The sequence below is a fragment of the Zingiber officinale genome, chromosome 9B (assembly GCF_018446385.1).
Source record: "Zingiber officinale cultivar Zhangliang chromosome 9B, Zo_v1.1, whole genome shotgun sequence".
NCBI lineage: Eukaryota > Viridiplantae > Streptophyta > Magnoliopsida > Zingiberales > Zingiberaceae > Zingiber > Zingiber officinale.
In genome coordinates, this window is record NC_056003.1 from 91,062,373 (window position 1) to 91,070,007 (window position 7,635).

The 7,635-nt window shown below is 39.2% G+C and overlaps 1 pseudogene; it reads left to right on the forward strand.

The window, feature by feature from the left end:
* The first annotated feature begins 5,573 nt into the window (after nt 1-5,573).
* On the forward strand, nt 5,574-7,635 carry LOC122023147 (annotated as a pseudogene).

The following is a 7,635-nucleotide window of genomic DNA, read 5'->3' on the forward strand; positions in this document are numbered from 1 at the left end:
TAACATCTCACTTGTATCTAATGTACACTAAAACACGTACAAGTCACCTTATAGTCCTTGTGAGATGTGAGATTTTGGTTTTGCCCTAATCTAGGAATCATGCATATCTATCTAGGCATTCTAGAGATATTAGACATCCACCTAGGATGTCACTTGTCAATAATTGTTGTTAAATGTCATTTGTCCTTAATTACAAGGAAATAACCTAATGCATGATAATGTTATGGCATACATCAAAATAAAATAACTTTCAAAAGAAAGATTCCTATAACTACATGATGTATGAATGTCATGACATGGTATTTTTGGATTTTGCATAATAGAGCATGAATGCAAAAATAGACATGATGTCATGGCATATGATGGGCAAACAATCATGGCAAGATTTAGCATAAATAAAATATACCTAGATTACCTATCTAAGTATCCTTAAAACCTTAGCTAAACTTACAACTTAAACCTAGATTGCCCTAAAGTGCTTAAAGAAAATGCCAAAGCCTAAATTGGCATTTCTAATTCCCTTGATTAATGTATGCCAATTGAAAGTAAGCATATCCTCAAATGTTGGCATATGTCATTTTTCAACAAGAGTAGCACTTTTAAATTAAGGCCCGGATTGCCTTAAATTTCCTAAGAACATACCAAAATCCCAACTTGGTATTTCTCTAGGTTTTCCCAATTTATGCCTTTTTAAGATAAAATCAATTTTCCACCATTAGGCACATTTTACTCTTTCAAGGAGTAAATAATAATTCCATTTCATTTTCAAAGGTTAACAAAAACCTTGAAAATGCTCTTTGAGTGTCAATTTCCTCAAAGTTGGGTTAACTACCCTTCTAATCGGAGTTGACACTCTCTAACCCATCTATGGGGTAGAGAAGATGCTCCTAGGAACCCAACACCTATTGGTGCTCCTTGGATGCTCTAGGTATTCACTAGGGATAACTTCCCTAGATACCTTCCTAGTGACCTTGTTTGGCTTCTTGGAGGCCTTGGTCACACTTTCTAGGTCAACTCTAGGGATAGCCTCCCTTGTGACCTTGTTTGTGACTTTCTTAGACTTCTTAGAAGCCTTAGTCACATTTATTGCAAAAATACTCTTAGGGATGACTTCCCTAGTATTTTTGGCTTGACCACTAGACCTAGGGTTTGTTCCATAACTATATGGAACTCTATGGTAAGAGGGCACATCCTTCTTAGCCTTTGGTTTGTATCCCAAACCTCTATGGCCATTTGATGGCTTTTGTACCCCTAAACCTAGGTTATGCTCATTTTGCCCTAATAGGATATTTTCCATCCTTTTTAGGGTCTTTTCCATTTTATCAAGTCTTGACCTCAAGACTTGATTTTCCATCACTAAGTCCTTAGTTTTTGGTTTTCCATTAAGTTCATGAGCATTTTTGTTTCTAGGCTTGTAGCTACAATCCTTAGAGTTCTTGCCTAGACTTTTACCTACATTCCTAGCCTTAGGTGTAGTAGTTTTAGCATGAAAAGCTATATGTTTTTCTTTAACGCTATCATGCTTTCTATTTTCATGGTAAATAGCATTAAAATGATATAAGTTAGAACTATCATGCTTTTTACCATAATGTAAAGGGGTAGGCTCGATAAAAGTTACCTTCCTTTTTACCTTAGAGGCTCCCCCTTGACTTGAGCTTCCTCCTTGAGCCTTGACCATCTTCTTCCCCTTAGGGCATTGACTCCGATAATGCCCCTTTTGATTGCAAGAGAAACACACAATGTGCTCCTTGCTCTTCTTTGTTCCGGGGATGGTCTCCTTGGGCTTCACCTTACCTTTTTGTGCCACTTGGCCCTTCTTCTTGGCCAATTTAGGGCACTTGCTCTTGTAGTGCCCATGTTCCCTACACTCAAAGCATATAATATGACTTTTATTATTAATTGAAATATTTATACCTTTGCTTGTAGGGGTGGCATCTTTTCCTTTGGATCCGGAGGTAGAAGCTTCCTCTTGATCGGACCTTGATTCTCCTCCATTTGATTTTTCTTGACTTGTGGAGGTAGAATCTTCTTCCTCCTCTTCGTCTCTTGACCCGGATGTAGAAGCTTCTCCTTCTTCTTGATCCGGCGTCACCAAGGATTGCTCCCCCTCAATCCTAGAAGTGGAGGCTTCATCATCTTGAACATGAAACAAGGAGTATGCTTCCTCCTTGTTCCCTTCGTTGCATTCCCTTGAGGATGAAGCTTCTTGGATTTCCTCTTCTTCGGAGGTTGAGCATCTCTCAACCTCGGAGTCCTCCTCTTGGTCTTGCTCCAAAGAGTCACCCTCTCTGGATACTTCTTGCTCTTGTACAGTGGAGGGGATCTCTTCATGAAGCTTGGCCAAAATGCTCCATAGCTCCTTTGCATCTTCAAACTCTCCAATTTTGCAAAGGATGGTGCTTGGCAATAAATTGACCAAAAGCTTGGTCACTTTGTCATTGGCCTCGCACCTTTGGACTTGCTCCGGGCTCCATTTGCTTTTCTTTAGAACTTTGCCCTTTGAATTTCTTGGAGCCTTGAAGCCTTCCATTAAAGCAAACCATTGCTCTATCTCCATCATAAGAAAATTTTCGATTCTTGATTTCCAAGAATCGAAACTCGTAGAAGTGTATGGTGGAGCCACCCTTGTGTCAAATCCAAGTCCATCTTGGAATTGCATCTTGAAGTTGAGCTTGATAAAGTCTTGAACTTGAAGAATTTGCTCCAACCTCTTTACCCTCTAGCTTTTCTTGATATGCTTGACCCTTCCGGCGATGATTCCGGTGAAGAGCGGCCTTGCTCTGATACCACTTGTTAGGACCAAAAGTAGCTAGAGGGGGGGGGGGTGAATAGCTCGTCGCGTGCTCGTTGCTCGGTGTTGTTTGTTTCTTCAAGAATGCGCAGCGGAAAATACATAAACAAACACAAACACGCTAACACTAGGAGTTTACTTGGTATCCACCTCCAACGGAGATGACTAATCCAAGGATCCACACCACGCACGCACCCTCCACTATGAAAACACTCCTTTTCGGTAACTACCGAGGGCGGAGAAGCCCTACAAGACTCTCAGTACAAGAAGAAGAAAAGGTAGTAAAGAATAAGTAAAAGCTTACAAGAAATGCAGTAAAAACCCTAGCTTCTTCTTCTTCTCGTTGCAACTCGCCTCTTGACTTGGATGAACCTCCAAGAACCTTCAAGAACTGGCGGTGAGGAGCTTAGAGAGTGCTGGGGAGGAGCTGTCGAGAGATCTGGAGTGAATCGGTGAAGATCTACCGCAGCCATCGCACGCCTGCAGCTTAAATCGACGCCAACGGTCGGAACCCAATCGATTCAAATGTTCCCAATCGATCGGGGAGGCTTTGGATCGATCAACGGATTGATCCAGAGCGCCTCTGTGCTCTAGGAAAAATGCCTGGATCGATCCACGGATCGATCCAGCGCTTATCGCGCGAAGCAGCCGCGTCCCAATCGATCCACTGATCGATTGGGACATCTAGATCGATCCACGGATCGATCCAGAGGCTTTCTGTTCGCTGGGAAAAGCCTGGATCGATCCACTGATCGATCCATCTCCTGGATCGATCCCCTGATCGATCCAGCACTTGATTTTTGCCCAAAACCAAGTTCCAAGACTCCCAAACCAACATCCGGTCATCCTTGACCTGTTGGTACATCATGCCTAGCATCTGGTCACTCCCTTGACCTGCCAGGACTTCCCACCAAGTGTCCGGTCAATTCCTTTGACCCACTTGGACTTTTCTCGTCATGCCAAGTATCTGGTCACTCCCTTGACCTACTTGGACTTTCCTATTCAGATGTCTGGTCAATCCCTTTGACCTATCTGTATTTCCTCGTGCCAAGTATCCAGTCAATCCTTTGACCTACTTGGACTTCCCAACACCAGATGTCCGATCATCCTTGATCCATCTGGATTTTCCCTTGCCTGGCTTCACTCACCAGGACTTTCACCTAGCTTCACTCACTAGGGTTTTCCATCTGCCTAGCTTCACTCACTAGGTCTTTCACCTGGCTTCACTCACCAGGATTTTCCTTCTGCCTAACATCCCAATTAGGACTTCCCAGTCAAGTATTCGGTCAACCTTGACCTACTTGACTCTTCTTCAATTAACATCTTATTGTCAAACATCTAAACTCAAACCAAGACTCAGCTTGGTCAACCAGGTCAACCTTGACCTTAGGGATGTTGCACCAACATTATATTGGGACCCACCCCTAATTAATATATATATATATATAGTAATATTTAAAATTATGGTTAAAATTAATTTTAATCCAGATTTATTTTAGTACTTTAATTTTTTACTAATTGAGTTAGATTTATTCAATACTTTTATTTTTTTTAATTTGATTATTTTTTTATAAATTAAAGTTGAACTTTGTAGTTTTTTATTTTTCACCCATTAATTTAGATTTGATTGATAATTTAATTTTTTTCCCTTTAAAATTAGATTTGGTTGTTAAATTTTTTTTATTAAAATTTTATCTGATTTTTTTATTTTTTATTAATAAAAATTGAATTTACTGACAAAAATTAAGTTGATTAATAAATTAAAATTTGATAATGCAAAATCTCAAGGAATGATCTATTATATGTAATACATAACAATAATTTTACTATTACATCAAAATTAAAATTGATTGATAAAAATTTTTAAATAACAATTAAAATGTATATTATTATAATTTAATTCTCACCAAATTAATTAGTAATTTTAACATGTCATTGATGAAATTTAACTTTATTTATTTAATTTTAAAATATTGATTAGATAAATATATTATTTTTTAATAAATTATGCGTCAAAGTTTAGCATATTTTTTTTTTTAAGTTTATAATAAAAAAAAATGAATTTTGACATAAGATAAAGATATTGATAAGTGACCTAGATGATCGCTATTTTCAATTGCAAAAATAAATTTTTAATAATATATAAATTATCTTTTTAAATTTAGTAATAAAATTAAATATCTCTAATAATAGTTTATAAAAAATCTATTTTTTAAAAATATTATTTATTTTTTAAAAACATATTAAGGCTTTAGAAAATAAATTTCTGCTAGAGCATCGTTGAGACGGCTTTGGTTATGTTTGTAAGATATGATACAGATAATATTAGATTTTACTTTTAGTAAAATGTCGTATAACAATAAGGAACTCCTACACCAAACTTAGTTATTTAATTTAAAAATTACTAAATTTATTAAGGACTAGATAACTGGACAAGTATTGATTTTTATTGATTTTTTTGATAAGTCATCGATTTAATTTAAAATTTAAGAAAAATAATAATTGAATTATGAAAAATCTAAAGGGTCCTTTGCCTTCACACACACACACACTCACACTCTCTCTCTCTCTCTCTCTCTCTCTCATTGCCTGTTCCATCTCTACGTATTGGATTTGGATGTTCTGGTGTCCTTCGCCTCCACTGTGTCTCGGTCTCCCGTTGGCTGGGCTGGGCGGAGTTGGTGGAGGAAGAGAAGTAAGCAGTGAGGCTCAAGGTTCCACCTTTGATTGCTGATCCAGAAAAGGCAGCGAGATAGAAAGGAGTTTGCTTGATAGGTTGGTAATGGTGCGTGCTTCTACTTGGTGCTGAGCCCTCCGATGCGGTCTCCCAGATCCTAGACGCGTTTCACTAATCTCCTCGCGCGAGTTTCAGATCGGTGAGTTTCGATTTCTTATTCGGTATTTCTTTTTTTAATTTTTCCGGATTGGAGAACGTGAATCCAATCAATTTTGACTGGTCGCGCTTTTGTGGTTTGGATACTGTTTTATCTGCGTTGTTGGGTTTTGATTCGGTCGAGGGTCGATCTCGACTTTCTTCGACGACTGTGTTTTTTAGGTCAGATCTAAGTCAGGATTAGAATGTTATGCGTTCCCCACTCGCCCAAGGCCCAAGCTAAGACTGGGGGAAGTATTTGGACTGTGGTTCGAGATTAGTTAGATCAGCCTACTTCAAGGTGGGCGTTTTGTGTGTTTTATTTGATTGAGAGGACCATCGGATGACGATTAGTGTGGGAGAAACTCAAAGGCGTTTAATTTGCAGAAAAGATAATGCAGTCGGATCTTGGGAAGCTGTTCATTGGTGGGATTTCTTGGCACGTACGCCAATAAGGACCGCCTCGGAAAGTATTTCAGTAACAATGGGAAGGTGGTGGAGGCTGTGATCATCAAGGACCGGAACACTGGTTGTGCTCGCGGGTTTGCGTTCATTGTATTCGCTGACCCAGCCGTAGCAGAACGAGTTGTCATGGAAAAACACATGATTGATGGAAGAATGGTAATGCAAACCCTTGTTGCATCTTCAAGCGTTAGAATGTAAAAAGCATCCATGTAAATCTATTCCGTCTATAAGCTTTACACATTGCAATTTGTTGTGAAATTATGGACCCTGGATATTGTTTATTGGTTTCTGTTTGAGATAAATCCTTGTCAAATGGTCAAGTTATTAAACAACTAGTGATACTGAGTTGGACAATTTCGCAGGTTGAGGCAAAGAAAGTTGTTCCAAGGGATGAGCATCAGATCCTCAATAGAAATGCTAGCAGTGGTCACGGCTCTCCGGGTCCTGATCGTACCGAGAAAAAAATTTGTTGGTGGCCTGCCATAACAGAGAATGAATTCAAGAAGTACTTTGATCAGTTTGGAACAATTATTGATGTTGTCGTGATGTATGATCACAACACCCAGTGGTCCAGGGGATTTGGTTTCATTACCTATGAATCAGAGGATGCTGTGGACAATGTGCTATGTAAAACCTTTCATGAGTTGAATGGCAAGATTGTTGAGGTCAAGAGAGTTGTTCCCAAAGAACTCTCTCCCAGGCCCAATATGCGCTCTCCTACTGGGGTATACAATTACGGTCTGAATCAGACAAACAACTTCCTTATTGGTCTTACCAAGGGACATAATCCAAGCTCGTTTGGTGGCTATGGAATGAGAATGGATAATAGATTAGGTCTTGCTAGTAGTGCAAGGGATGAATTTTCAACATCCAGTCCTAGTTTTGGTATGGGAATGAATTTTGAACCAAGTCTAGTCCCAAGCATTGGAGGGAATTCCAGTTTTGGCAACAATATTAGGTACGGACGTGGTTTGAGCCCTTATTACAGTGGAAGCTCCGCAAGGTTCAATAGTCCCATAGGTTATGTTGGAGGTAGTGCAAACACTAGTTCAGTTTTTAGCTCAATGGCACATAATGCATGGGGTAGTGGAAACCTTAATTAAGATACAGTTTCTGCAAGTTCCAATGCCTATATGCCTCTTGGCAGTGATAACCTTGGTGAATTTAACAATAATAATCCAAGTTGGGATAGTACTGCTCCTTTCTTATCTCAGATTGGGATGAATAGTTCAAGCTATGCCGGTCAAACTTTAAGTTATCGGGGTTCTTACAACTTTGATCTCGGCCCTGCAGGTTTTGTAAGGAACCACATGCCTAATCCTTTGAAACCTTCCTGTGCTACAACAAATGGTGGGTTTGAAGAAACCTCTCAAAAACTCTATGGTGGAAGTTCAGTTTATGGAGACCCAACTTGGCAGTCATCATTATCTGGACATGGAGAGGCTGATCCATTTGGTTATGCACTTGATAATGTGCTTCAGATATCATTGGCATGGGTTTTGCATAA